The sequence below is a fragment of the Polypterus senegalus genome, chromosome 17, assembly GCF_016835505.1.
Source record: "Polypterus senegalus isolate Bchr_013 chromosome 17, ASM1683550v1, whole genome shotgun sequence".
Lineage (NCBI taxonomy): Eukaryota > Metazoa > Chordata > Cladistia > Polypteriformes > Polypteridae > Polypterus > Polypterus senegalus.
The window spans coordinates 61,973,019-61,988,794 of record NC_053170.1 but is presented as its reverse complement, the minus strand read 5'-3'; the positions used below and the strand labels follow the sequence as shown (position 1 = coordinate 61,988,794).

Sequence of the window (15,776 nt, the reverse complement as noted above, 5' to 3'; positions counted from 1 at the left end):
GGCGTGGATAGCAATAAGCAGTGAGAAGCTGCCCCGCCTACTCCGACTCGTTGGGTTGAATCAAAAGTATAAAAGTCCAGCCTGGGTGTAACGGTGTGACCTGTTCCGCGTGTAGCTTCAAAGAAGGATTTTAATAAGCATACTTAGCAGTCACGTACTATCTGGGAGTCGTTTAAGACCTTTCAATAATATTGTGTAAAATCATTTTCAGAGGATTATGGGAAGAGAGAACTCTGGAGCATTCGAGAAAGTGCAGAGCAACAGCTGATAACGCGATGTTCTTGCGGGGTCAGCGCTATCTTTAAGTTGGCATTGGTAGATCTGGAAAAGAACTTATACATCTTTTCTTGTGTTTTTCGTTTTTCTGCATTGTACAAAGTGATGCATGAGAATGCACGTGTGGTTAAGCCAGGGTTTTAGGACAACACAGTTTGTAAGATATATTCGCGTAATATGTTTACCCGTGCAGCTTTGTAAACCGAACTGCTGTGGCAAGGACTCATATTAACATTGTGGGTGTAAATATCCTGGGGATAAAAAATAAGAAACTGCAAAGTTTGGTATCAGTGTAGAATGTAACTGCCCTGGAGCTTTCTGTAAAGCTACTTGGACACCTGTTTGAGACGCAGTGACCGATAAAGTATAGATTCTTGCAAGGAAAAAAAAAAAAAGCTAAATTCTACAAGAATGGTAGATATAAATTAACATAGTAAAACTTTTTATGCGCATCGATGTAGTGTGTTCAGTACTTTTTTTAACCTCTTGCTTACCTCAAATCTGATAAACCGAGAGACCATTTACACCCCCATTGGTCTTTACTGTTCTCTCTTGCAGACATTATTTCCTTTTGGCCTGTTTCTGCAGATCCCACAGATTGATCTGGTGACATTTATATACAGTACAAGAATATGCAGATGGAATGAGTAAGTCCTGATGTTAATTGAATTGTAAAGCACGTTTTTATAGATAGATGTGTTCTTTTCAGACTGACAATTTAAAATGTTAACTATGTTGTGAGCTTAAATGTGTGTTTTCAGGGAACTTGCCTTTGGAGAAATACATTCAGAGTTACGGTGGAGCTTTGTCATTCATTCATAAATTTCTTCAGTAATGCTTCATTATGTGACAATTAAGAACACACTATTTCTGGATTATTATTGCTAACAGATGCTTTAATGTTTGTAATACATGCATACATTTGGATGAGGACCTTTCATTTTAGAAACACAAATGGAAGACAATCCAGGTCATTTAACAATCAGTTTCTAATCTAAATGTATTTGAATGTTGCATTTTTCACCTATGTAATTCAAATATTTATTTTGGATTCTCACAACCATTTGGATGTTATCTTAAAATGGAATTCCTCATATTTTCCGTGATATTCTGAAAAACTGGATTAATTACTTAGCTGAAAGAATACAATCAATCAGAGTTTTCAAGACCGGTTGTGTTTTTCATGTAGCTATCTCTAGTCAAGACTAATGGTTTATTTCTCTTAGCCCATCAGGTTAGGACTTGATGTTTAATTAAGAAATATGTTTAGTTACACTTTTCTGTGCAGCCTTGAGTGCTGCTGTGATTTTCTGTGGCACGGTGACATAATTGCTCACTGTACAACATAGTTTCAGTAAGGCAATATACAGTGCTATGAAAGGTATTATTCCCCCTGTTTTTAATTATTCATAACACTTAATTGTGTTTGATCCCCAAACAAATTTACTATAATACAAAAGACAACCTGAGGAAACATAATACACAGTTTTTAAATGATCACTTGACTTACTGTATTTAAGTAAAAAAGTTCAACACCACCCATATATCACTCTTGCGAAAAAATCTTATTGTCCAGAAGATATGCCCAAGCTTCATTACTGCCAGTCCTATTGAATCTAAACATCACTTCAATAGAACCTGTGAAGTTGGCTAAAAGGTCTCAATAAGCAGCACACCATGCCTTGATTAAAAGAAATTCCAGGAGACCTGAGAAGCAAAGTTACTGAAAAGATATCATTTGGGAATTTGCTGAAAATATATCAGTCGAGAAGCAATCTCTAAAACCCTGGGACTACAGCAAACCACTATGACAGCCATTATCTCCAAATGGAGAAAAATTGGAATAGTTGTAAATCTGCCCAGGAGTGGCTGTCCTAGCAACATTATTGCAAGCATCCATAAAAAGGACATAACAGCACTAGAAAAAGTCTAGAGGAGAGTGATTAGACTTATTCCAGGGCTACAGGGGATGAGTTATGAGGAAAAGTTAAAAGAGCTGAGACTTTTCAGTTTAAGCAAGAGGAGACATAACTGATGTATTTAAAATTATGAAGGGAATTGGTACATTGAATTAAGAATGTTACTTTAAAATGAGTTCAGTAAGAACGCAGGGACACAGTTGGAAACTTAATGGTAAATTTCACACAAACATTAGTATTTCTTCACACAGAGAAACATCCACATATGGAATATGTTACCAATTAGTGTAGCAGACTGTAGAACTTCAGGGACCTTCAAAACTGGACTTGATATTGTTTTGCAAGAAATTATTAGATAGGACTGGTGAGCTTTGTTGGGCTGAATGGCCTGTTCTCATCTGGAATGTTCTAATGTTCTAAAATATCTGATTATCAGTTTGTGATTTGAAGCTCAACAACAACATTTATTTATATAGCACATTTTCATACAAATAATGCAGCTCATAGTGCTTTACATGATGAAGAAAGAGAAAAAAGAAAAAATAGTGCAATTGGGTTATGCAGCAGGGCAATAATCTGAAGCCCAAGGGAAAGTCCACATCTAAATGACTATGAAAAAATACAGTTGTGGAGTGGCCTAATCAAAGTCCTGACTTTAACCCCATTGAGATGTTGGGGTGGAACCTAAAATGGGTAGTTCTCAGTTGAAAACCCTCCAATGTGTCTGAATTAAAAAACAATTCTGTAGAGAAAAGTAGGCCAAAACTTCTGCACACTTCTCTTACCGTAAATGTTTGATTGCAGTTGTTGCTGCTAAAGGTGGCATATCTAAGTATTATGTTTTTGGGTCAATTACTTTGTCAAATGGGTAATATAAGTCTTGGTGAGCTTTTTTCCTTCAATAAACTGAATGATCATTTTAAAACTGTATATTGTGTATACTCAGGTAGACTTTTATATTATCAATTTGTTTAGATTGAAAACAATTAAGTGTTATGAATAAGCAAAAATGGAATTAGGAGGCAAATACTTTTTCATGGAACTTTAGGTTGAGCATTATTTTGTTTGATTTTCTTTAAATAGCTGGATTGCCCAGGGGTTAGAGCTACTGCTTATAATTCCTTGAGTCTTTTCTCATAATGGGCATAATTGGGCCCAAGGCAATACTGAAATTGGACCAAATTCTGGTACTGAGCATGGTATATTCATTTGCACACTTTTATTTATTAATATCAGGCTACTTTAGAAATTTTCATTTTACTTTGGTTTATTCTTACAAACTACACTTACATTTAACAGCTCCAGTAGGCTGTACAACAAATACAAATATACTATGGCTTATAAAAAAATGCAACATAAAAACAAAATATAAGATTCTTAGATCTACTTATTCAGCAACAAGCACAACACAGGAACAAACCCTGAACATGATCCTAGTTCATCGCAGGGCCCACTCATGCACAAACCCACACGGGGCCAATTGAAATCACTAGTTAACATCTTTGAGGATGAGGAAGAAATTCAATATAGAAATTGCGAAAATGTTCAATTTAGCCACAGACAAGGACTGGGAGGGTGGCACAGTGGTAGCGCTGCTGCCTGGCATTAAGTAGACCTGGGTTCGCTTCCCAGGACCTCCCTGCGTGGAGTTTGCATGTTCTCCCTGTGTCTCCGTGGGTTTCCTCCCACGGTCCAAAGACATGCAGGTTAGTTGCATTGCCGATCCTAAAATTGTCCCTGGTGTGTGTGTGTGTGTGTATGTGTGTGTGTGTGCTCTGCGGTGGGTTGGCGCCCTGCCCAGGATTTGTTCCTGCCTTGTGCACTGTGCTGGCTGGGATTGGCTCCAGCAGACCCCCATGACCCTGTAGTTAGTATATTGTGGGTTGGATAATGGATGGATATCAAGCAAACATGCATCTTGAGATTGTGGAGTACTTCCTAGAATATTTACATTAGTAAATTCAGTAATATGTATATGCTCAACCATTTAAGAGAATTTTAAAATCATCCCTAAACATAATTGGGAGCAGTAAAGTTATTTCATTTCTGGAATCATGTGGTCATACTTTTTAGTTCTAGTTTAGTTCTTAATGACATACTCCACTTGTATTGTCCTGCTAAGTAAGTGAACAATTTGACCAGTAATTCTGTTTCAGACAAAATAATTGACTGGCTTTTCAAGATTCTGCAGTTTAAGAAACTTATTTCATTTTGCAATATTTTTAATTTGGAATGACAAGGATTTAGGAAGCATAGATATGTGATGCCTTGAAGTAAGATATATGTATCCAAGATAGATTGAACCCAAGTAAAGTTCAAGTTTGTACATTTTAGAATTTTCAGAATTTACTATTCAGAGTTATCACCCAATAAAATAACTTTTTTTCTGTAAAGATTATTATCACTGAACCATACCTTACCTTAACATTATTAAAGCAGTTATTTCATTTAAATGGCAAGTATAACTGGATATTATCAGCATATTCACGAAATTATCTTTTTTCAGAATTACATTTCATAATGGCAATAAAGAGATACAAAAATGAGAATTAGACTCAGTACTGACTCATAAGTGTCAACATATCTAATCCCAGACAGGAGTGAGGACATACTGACTTGAGACCTCTATATAATAAAGACATTTTGGTAAGTACGAAGGAAACTAACAGCAGCATTTGATGGGCTAGCTAAATGTCACACTATTATAGAAAATTGATATTAATTAGAGAATTTAAAAGCATTACAATAATTTCATTTCTTGTATCAGAGTATGTTAGAATATCTTTTACAACACAATTTAACAATGTTTCTTTGCTGAGTTATTTAATGAAGGCTCTATATTTTAAAATAGGATTTGAGTTCTAAGGTTACCATTTTCTCTAAGTCCTTACAAAGAAAATGTAAATTTGAAATTTGTCTATTCTTTTTAAGAAAATCCAAATCTTAACCTTTTTTCTAAATCCAAGTACACCTAAAACAGACTCTGGCTTTAGGTGATCCTGAATTGAAATGAGGAGACCTAAATAAAATAGATGGGTTTGTGTAACGGGCTGTAGTCCCATTCAAGGCTGGTTTTTGTCTTGAACTCTGTACTGCCAGAATAGACAATAGGTTTTAAACTGGATGGATGAATATTCTCCTCATTTCCAACACCTTTTTAGGGAGTAGAGAAACAAAAATATTCTACATATAATAGTCAATATAAATGCTGAAAATTTTAAACGTTGAGTAATAGTTAAGCATGTTCAAGTAATTAAGGACAGTTTTGACAATCCGTGATAAATAGATAGATACTTTCTTAATCTGAAAGAAAATTGCAAAACGTTGCAGACTATTACAAAAAAAGTGCAGGTCAATATAAATTTCAGGCAACAAATCAGTACCCTTCATAGAATAAGAAATCAACATCACTCTGCTAGTAACACAACTCATTACAGAATGTAATGGGTACCTGTTGAAATGACCCCATATAGCATTATGTGCAGCAGTGCACTTGGATTAGTCTACTGCTGAAGGTGCTCTTCTGTGTAGCCAGAATGCTATGCGGACAGTGAGTGCCCTAGCTTATGATGGCTATTATTTTAAACTAGCAAAATACCCGCGCTTCGCAGCGGAGAAGTAGTATGTTAAAGAAGCAATGAAAAGAAAAGGAAACATTTTGAAAATAACGTAACCTGATTGTCAATGTAATTGTTTTGTCACTGTTGTGAGTGATGAGTGTTGTTGTCATATATATATATATATACATATTTACACACACACACATAAACATATATATATATATACATACATATCTATACATATACACATATATACATACATATATATCTACATATATACACACACATATACATACATACACACAAATACATATATATATACATACATACACACACACATATATAAACATATATATACATATACATACATATCTACATATATACACACACAGCTATTTCGTATCAGTGCAATACGCTGTTTGTTAAAACAGTTGACTCCCGTTCTTACGTGCAATAACAAATCAAATCATTCAGTTGTCTTTGCTCATATGTCATTTTAGAGCTGGACGCCTGGCATCTTTTTTTGGCCACAAATTTGTTTCTGTTTGGTGTGAGGTTCTATGTTGTGGAGATTCTCAGGATGGATTGCAGGTGCTCATCAGTGAGGCGACTCCTGTGTGCTGTTTTGTTAGTCTTTATCACTGAGAAGAGCTTCTCACACAGATATGTGCTACCAAACATGCACAAGGTTCGAGCCGCATGTAGACGGACTTTTTTTGTTCTTCAAAGTCACCAAAGCGCCGTGCAAACTCAGTGCGCAATAACTCTAGCTTCACAATAACTTGCAGCATCATAAGGTAGACTTGATTAACGCAGTAAGTGTTCGGCAAGGCAGCTGAAGCGCTGCATTATGGGATCTGTAGTTTATTGTGTTACCAGCGCTTCATATACCCGGGCTTTAATAACAATAATACAGTATATAAAATGATCTCGGGCGGATATAATTACACGCTGGCCGGATGTGGCCCATGCCCTTGAGTTTGACACATATGGACTAAATAGAACTTGAAAAGATATATTTTTTCAAATGTGATCGCGCAATTCAGATAGAGTTGACGCAAGACTACAGCCTGCATGCCTCAATAAGTCATCCTCCCTCGCCTTACTTTTTACCGCTCATCTAATGAATACACTGAGTATGGCTTTACCAAAACAATCATTGATGGCTAATAAAGTATCCATTATTCGAGTATGTAGAGCGGGATATATATATATATATATACATATATATATATATATATATATATATATATATATATATATATATATACATATATTATATACCCGCGTATCGCAGCGGAGAAGTAGTGTGTTAAAAAAGGTAGAAAAAGAAAAGGGAACATTTTAAAAATAACGTAACATGACTGTCAATATACAGTATTTGTTTTGTGAGTGTTACTGAGTGTTGCTGTCATCAAGGATTTGATTATCATTATTTCTTTCAATCAGGTTCAAGTTACATTCCGTGTTTGTCAATCGTTGTAAAGATGACAGGTTTCATTCATCGAGACTTTATCTGAGACCTGACACACTGCATGGACGGGTTTTTTTTACACTGTCTTCCTTTAGCGGGACATTGACTTTTTCCACCGTGTGCTTTGTTTCCACAGTAGCTGCATTTATGAATATGCTTATCAGACGCTTCATATTTTTTGCTGCCTTTTCAATTGTGTAATTCGGTTTTTGTTCAGCGCTCTTTGGAACTGTTGCCTTTTATCTGTGCACTGTGTCAGTTCACGTGAGCCACTCGGTGTACATGCATCAAAGGTTCCCAGCTGTGCTGGTGCCATCTCGTGCTATGTCCATGGCTGTATTTAATGTTACCTTAGTCCTGGCACTTAAAACTTTCTCTCGCAGTTTCGCTGAGTTTGTGTCAAACACCACCCTGACCATCTCATCTTCCTCTCCATAAGCACAGTCCTTCACCCGTGAATATTTACCCGTGGCAGTTTGCTATTGGATTGCCGCTGACGGACGGCCTTATATGGGCAGGCACTAAATTACAAACGCCAGCGGCAGCCTGTCTATGAACTTAATTTAAAGTGTAGGTTTACATCGTGCTTTGTTTCCGAAGTAGCAGAACTCATGAATATGGTTGTATATGTCACTCGCTCGCTTCTTATTGTTTCGCTGCCTTCTCAATTATATAATGCATGTTTTCTTGAGCGCATTTTTGAGGTCTTCCTGGTTTTCTATGTACTGCATGATTACGTGGGAGGCGTAATGATGTCACACGAAACTCCGCCTCCACGGCGTTGAAGCTCATCTCCATTACAGTAAATGGAGAAAAACTGCTTCCAGTTATGACCATTACGCGTAAAATTTCGATATAAAACCTGCCCAACTTTTGTAAGGAAGCTGTAAGGAATGAACCTGCCAAATTTCAGCCTTCCACCCACACGGGAAGTTGGAGAATTAGTGATGAGTCAGTGAGTGAGTCAGTGAGTGAGTGAGTGAGTGAGTGAGTGAGTGAGTGAGGGCTTTGCCTTTTATTAGTATAGATGTCCTTCTCTCAACCACTGCCTTCAGAGGGTCCATGCCAATTGTCAGGATTGAGCCAGTCTTAATTATCAGTTGAGAGTTTGATGGCATCACCTGCTGTACTGACCCGGGAGATGGCTGCATACTGGATTGCATCTACTAAAACAGATTTATAAAACATCTGAAACAGAGACATGCATACTCCAAAGGATCTAAGCCTCCTCAAAAAAAAGAGGCAACACTGACCTTTCTTGTACAACAAGGTCAGCTCAGTGTTTGTAGTCCACTCTAGTTTTTTTATCTGAACGTGTGTAAAGGTTCATGTAGGCTTTCAACATTTCTGAAGAAAAGTGTCCATCAATAGCAACAGAAGATTAATGTCCCTGAACCTTCTGAAATCCACCACCATCTTCTTTGTCTTGACAATGCTGAGGTTAGTACTTTTCAATAACGTCTACCACTCATCATTTTACACTCCCATAACAGACCCCACTCTTGCTGTACAAGAGGACCTCTAAAGCAGGCACAACTCAACATTATACTCAAAGTTTATGAAGTAAAGAATGAACCAAAAGGATGTCAATAGTGTCCGTTGTTTGGCTTCTGTACTGCATAAACTTGTCCTGCATGTGCAATCTGTGGAAAGCCAGACAGGTAGTTGATAATTCAGGATAACCTGGAATGTATCAACCAAAATTAAAAGCACTTTAATTTTTCATGAAGTAACTTAATTTTTTTTAGAAATTTTAAGCAAAACAGGAAAAAAGCAAATTGAAAATAGCAAATTTAACCTGCAACTAGAATGAGGCTGAACATGGCCAGACTCAGACATTAGGCTGTTTCTTAAGAGTTTGCACACAGTTTGTGTGAGGAACCTGCAGCCTTGGATGTGACTACTGATTCTAATATGCTGTGGGCATGTGATGGAAAGTTTCTTATAGATGACGCTGCAGTTGTGGCCCAGTGAGCTGGCTACTTTGAACAATGTAAAGCTGATCCTCCGGCTAGGACGTTGGACATCTATGGGTCCACAGTTCATGAGGCTGATCCTCTAATTATCTGTGAACCAGCAAATCTCACTGAGTTTGCATAAGTGTTGAACCAGCTGGGGGTAGGGAAAGCTGCCGGGATCTGTGGTATCCAGGGTGAACTTCTCCAATCTGATGGTAAGGCTGTCTTCCTTGCATTGCAAGCAATCTTTGCTTCCATTTAGGAGACAGGCATCATCCCAATTGACTGGAAAACAGGACTTGTTGTCCTTATCTGGAAAGGGAAGGGTAATTACCAGAATTGTGGCAACTACAGGGGAATGCCAGTGCTCTCAGTGCCTGGTAAGGTCCTTGATAGGGTCATCCTCAATAGGATCTGGGATCACTTGCTTACCTACCAGCAACCAGAGCAGTCTGGTTTTACGCCTAAGAAGTCTACCATCGACTGCATCCTGGCACTGAGGGTTCTTATTGAGCGCAAATGTGAATATCGGCAGAGTTTCTTTTGTAAAATGTTTATGGTGGTACTGTGAGTGCTGTGCAGAGTGGAGACAGAACCTTGTAATTTTTCCCATTTGATTCTTGGGTTCAGCGAGTTGTGTTCTTGCTCGTACTCTGTTCAGTGCTTGCATGGACTGGGTGTTGGGCAGGGTCGTGAGGTCCAGTGACTGTGGGGCATCTGTTGCTGAAGAGAGATTCACTGATCTTGACTTCGCTTACGGCGCTGTAATCTTAGTGGAGTCAATGGAGTCTCTGATCGGGGCGATCGAGAGACTGAGCAAGGAGTCTGATTGTGTGGGATTGTGAGTGTCCTGGATAAAAACTAATATCCAGGACTTTAATGACCTCTTGGGCACAGCCATCAGTCTGTCTGCGGAGGGAATGTCAACCGCCTCAAGAGGTTTATTTACCTTGGCAGTGACATTCATGCCTCTGGTTTGTCTTCCTATGAAGTCAGTAGACAGATTGGGAGAGCATGGGGAAAATGAGGTTGCTGGAAAGAGGTGTGTGGGGCTTGTATATCTGCAAAAGGACAAAGGTCAAAATCTTTAGAATCCTGGTGCTCCCTGTTTTGCTATATGGTTGTGAGACATGGTGACTAGAGACAAAGACTGGACTCCTTTGGTACTGTGTCACTTCGGAGAATTCTTGGATACCACTGGTTTGACTTTGTGTCAAAGCAGTGGTAGCTCATGGAGTCCAGAATGAGGCACATTACCTGCATTATGAGGGTGTATCAGTTATGGCACTTGCAGACATGTGGCACGATTCCCTAAGGGACCAGGCCAAGGAGACCTCTATGCATCACCTGGCTGTGGCAGTTACTGTAGGTGATCATATCTGGAGTGTGGGCCTGGCCTGTGTATCTGTCTGGGAGGTTGCCAGCCGGGATCCCAAGGTGTTTTGTCATGTGGCAAGTGCTGAAATGTGTTGTACCAGTGCATGCTTCCCAGCCTGACTTTACCTTTCTGACCGTTACATGGTTCTATATATCTAGGTAGGTTCAGTTTTGTGTGTCTAAACATGATGGCATTATAGTTTGAGTTACAAAATTGGAGTGTTTTCTAAGTAATAATGATCCATTGGGTATTATTCATGCATGGTTTTTGGGAGGACTAGATTTAGGATTGCATTAGTCCCTATTTACAATAAATTAGCAAATATTTTACTTCCATAATATCTGAGCAGGAGCCTTCCCAAAACATGACCCTGTGAAGCAAGTGCTTGACGACATTGCACACAAGTATGACCTTGACTAGAATGAATTTTGGATATATGAGGTGAAAGAAATGTGTGCGAAATACCACTGTAAGTCGAGTTAGCCCACGTTTCACACACATTGAAAGTAGAGTTTTTTTTGGTTTTTTTTTTAGGCCCAACCACCATTCTTAATCAGAAAATCTAATTGAAAAGTCCTGTTCCTAACATTGTCTCAGATAAAGTAGTGATTCACCCTTTAGAAAAATCTGGTATAATTTGGAAATACAATACTACTATATTTTTATCACATTATCACAGCTACAGTAGAAAGTAAAATTTCTAAAGTAGATACTGAGGAAAGGTTAGGAAAGTTAGCTGGTGTCTTTCTAGCAGTCTCTCACTTACATTTATTAAAAGAAATGTTTTGATTAAAGGTTTTCAGTGTATGCAAACAAACTGCATTTTCAATATGCTGTGATGGACGGCCGGCAGCTCAACCTATCCGGGACGCCCATCAAATGGAAGTGTGGGGGAAGGCAGCTACTTGCTGACACTGCCTCCCCCAAAACGCTAGATGGCAGTTCCCCTGGAGTGTAGCGGTGCCTCGGATTCCCGCAGGGCATCCCGGGACTTGGAGTTTGGTTTGTCAGCCCTGTTGGGTGTCGTGGGTTCCTCCAGGGGGAGCTGTTGAAGGACTTGGGGACTCATGCTTTCCCTATAGCCCGGAAGTACGAGGTAGTCACTAGGACGGAAGCCCCGAAGTATTTCCAGGCTGAGGAAAAGGCTATTTCTTCATTAGACCTGGAAGTACTAGCCAGTCACATGGTCATAAGGACAGAAGCACTTCCGGGTCAAGTACTATTTAAAGAACTGATGAGAACCCAGCAAGTGAGCCAGAGTTGGGAGGTAGAAGACAGAGCTTGCTGGGAGGTGTGAAGGAGAGAATTGCATTAATGTATTGGTTGTTTGATTGTGTTATGGAGGCTGTGGTGCTTAGGAAGCACTATTTAAAGAAGAAAAAAAATTTAAAAACTTCTGAGTGCTTCTACCCTGTGTCCTGTGTATCTGTCTGTTGGGTTTAAGGGGCAACAGCAACGCCTAGCGTTCCTACAATGCAAATTTATAATTAATAATTTCCTATATTAAATACTGCGTACTTTAACTGTGACAGAAATATACGGAGATCTTGCAAAAGTACAAATGACTGCACTTCTACTTACTTACTTACAGGTTACCGTCAATTTCAGGTGACTTTTCAGTTCCCCCTCTTTCTATAGTGTGTAGAATCTACAGCTTTAGATCAGATTACAGGACTAGAAAGCTTGTTGCTTATCATTGTTTTAAGAGCTGGGAGCACATGAAGCATGTCTGCCAAAAGCATTCCAACAACTGCTAGGTTAGATGTCAGTGAACTTGTTTTAAATGTTGGCTCACTGCCTTGTCTCACGTGACATTAAAGTGTCTCTGGGGGGGAATGTCAAATTGTCTTCCGAGAAGATCACGTCTCTTCTCCCTCTCCCTTCCTAGATTTTTTTTTTTTTTTATTATAATAGAGAGATAAAGAGATATTTATTTTATATGCAGGAAAGACCATGAACTTCATGTTTGTTGTCTTCCTCTACAGAAGGTAGTTCTTCAACCTGGATAAAATTTCCCTAAACCTGCCTCCAGCCAGCCAGTACTGTCACTTGCGCCAGTCTTTGGTGTATTAAGCCCTGAAGGCACAACACAATGCTGTTTCATTAGTCCAGCTAGTAATGGGGGCACACTGGTGTCACTAAAGGATGAACTCACTTGTTAACTTTTTGACAATCTAAACTTATTGTCATTTAAAAGTAATGTCTGTAGTTGCAATCCAACTTTTTTGATGTTTCTCTTTTGCTGACCTTCCAGCACACTCACTGCTTTTTGTGTCAGTCAGTAATGTGCTGCCTGATTAAACTTGGTGCTGTATGAATGATTAGCTGTAATATCAAGTTCAGTTGTAATTTCTGCCCTTTTTTTTCTCTTTTCACCTGTATACTTATGATTGTGTCTCCACCCAGGACAACACCATCGTCATTAAATACGCGGATGACACCACCATCCTGGGGCTCATTAAGGGGGTGGATGAGTCAGGGTACAGGACCCTGGTAAACAACATTCTTGTCTATGGAGAGGAGAATGACCTCACCCTCAACACAGACAAGACCAAAGAACTAATACTGGACGTCAGGAAGAATCCTCCCCATCTACGGCCTCTTGTCATCAAAGGGACTGAGGTGGAGAGGGCTAACAGCCACAGATTCCTGGGACTGCAGGTTAAATCAGACCTGAGCTGGACTCTTAACACCACAGTCACCGTGAAAAAAGCCCAGCAAAGGCTTTACTTCATTAGGCTGCTCAGGAAAGCCGGCTTGAACCATCGCCCTCTCACCCAGGCCTAAAGAGGACTGATAGAGAGCATTTTCACTGCAGGCATCACTGTCTGGTATGGGAACACCACACAGGCAGAGAGGAAGGCTTTGCAAAGAGTCATAAAGACTGCAGAGAAGATCATAGGGACAAAACTTCCTTCCATGGATTCTATGTACGCACATCTTTGTTGTAAAAGAGGAGAAGGAATTATCAGGGACTCATTCCATCCAGCTCACTCTCTGCTCAGACACAAAAAATGTACGCACAATCTGAGACACAGCAGAGCGGACAGCATCATCACTCACAGAACAAGGTTTTTCCCCGCCACATTTAGACTGATAGCAAAACAAAATTACCGAATATGTGAAATAACCCCAAACTACCTCACTTCACTTGTCATGTAAATGTTTTAACTGTGCAATGTCTGCAATATATGTGTATTTTTTTTGTGTAGATATTATCACCTTTTTGTATAGTTTTGGTATAATTCATTTATTAAATTGTTTTATTGTTTAAATGTTTACTATGATGACTCTAAAAGAGCTCTGCACAAGAATTCGAATGTGCCAAGATGTTGGTTTTATGCACACATGGCAAATAAAGAAACCTTGATCATTTCTAGGGCTGTCTTGCCTTGAGCCTAAAGTTAAAAATGAAAGAGGTGAAATACAAAATGTTTGTTCAAGACTCTGTATGTGATCCGTATCATGTATTGGGTGACTAGCACTATGTGTTCTGCTTTTAAAAATATTTTCAAAAGCTCTTTGACATAAATTAAAGGACATTTAGGGTGGCTTCCTGATTTGGCCATTTTTCTCTATAGTCTAAATAGTCTTCAATGAGGCAGTCATGTTGCATAACTAGACATTTTTGCAAAGCAAACCCTGTGTATTGTTCAGGATATGCTACTGTGTCGTTCTTGCTCATTGCCATTATCCTAGGCTTTAAATAGATAGATAGATAGATAATTTATTAATCCCAAGGGGAAATTCACATAATCCAGCAGCAGTATACTGATACAAAGAAACAATATTAAATTAAATAGTAATAAAATGAAAAAATTAAAATAAAATTAATGTTAGCATTTACTCCCCCGGGTGGAATTGAAGAGTCGCATAGTGTGGGGGAGGAACGATCTCCTCAGTCTGTCAGTGGAGCAGGACAGTGACAAAAGTCTGTCACTGAAGCTACTCCTCTGCCTGGAGATGACACTGTTCAGTGGATGCAGTGGATTATTCATGATTGACAGGAGTTTGCTTAGTGCCCGTCGCTCTGCCACAGATGTTAAACTGTCCAACTTTAATCCTACAATAGAGCCTGCCTTCTTAACAAGTTTGTCCAGGCGTGAGGCGTCTTTCATCACCGTGTAGAAGAGGGCACTCGCCACAACCGTCTGGTAGAACATCTGCAGCATCTTACTGCAGATGTTGAAGGATGCCAACCTTCTCAGAAAGTATAGTCTGCTCTGACCTTTCTTACATAGAGCATTAGTATTAGCATTCCAGTCCAATTTGTCATCCAGCTGCACTCCCAGATATTTAAAGGTCTGCACCCTCTGCACACAGTCACCTCTGATGATCACAGGGTCCATGAGGGGCCTGGGCTTCCTAAAATCCACCACCAGCTCCTTGGTCTTGCTGGTGTTAAGGTGTAAGTGGTTTGAGTCGCACCATTTAACAAAGTCTTTAATTAACTTTCTGTACTCCTCCTCCTGCCCACAATAGCAGTGTCATCAGCGAACTTTTTTACTCCTTTAATGGTGTCACATACGCATGCTTAGGGGACAACTAAAGGGCTTGAATAAAAGTAATTCCATAACTGACCAGGGGGTGGTGAAGTGCACTGATTCACTCAATTTTTTGCAGACCATTCTCGGGGAGTCCCGCCGGTTTCGGGGCAACCAATGACGTCACTGCCGGTTCCGGCACTGATGACATCACTTCCTCTACTTGCATTTAAAGGCAGCCATTTTAAGGCAGCAAGTCAGATCTGTTTTGGACTCAGTCGTGTGAACATGTCTGTTCTTTTTGAATGATTTTGCAGCCAGGAAATATTATACGGGTGGCTGCCCCAAACTTTCCAATGTCTCTTTGTCGTTCTTGTGACAATGGTAAAAAGGTAACCTATTCAGAAGTGAAATGTACGCAACCCTCCACTGGATGGGACAGTGTCCCACTGCTGAGCTCATTCATGCACGCACACAAAGACAAGTTTAGAGTGTTCAATCAACCTATGCTTTTGGAACACGGAAGAAAAAGTGAAATACCCATTGAAACATGCATAACGACACAGTGAGAACATGCAAAGTCTACACAGACAGTGGCCAGGCAAGATCTGAACTCCAGCTCCTGGAGGCTTGAGGCACTGCATCAGAATGTGAATCACAACCACAATGCGAAAGAGGCTGTGTCTCAGCTTTAGCCTGCATATTTCTTGTGAATACAGCATCTGGG

The 15,776-nt window shown here is 39.5% G+C and overlaps 1 long non-coding RNA gene across 1 annotated transcript; it reads left to right on the top strand.

Moving 5' to 3' along the window:
* Positions 1–67: 67 nt before the first annotated feature.
* LOC120517736 lies at positions 68–13,737 on the top strand. The gene is made up of 3 exons (XR_005631096.1): positions 68–923; positions 4,702–4,841; positions 12,972–13,737. It is a non-coding gene; the product is annotated as an uncharacterized LOC120517736 (long non-coding RNA).
* Positions 13,738–15,776: the final 2,039 nt, after the last annotated feature.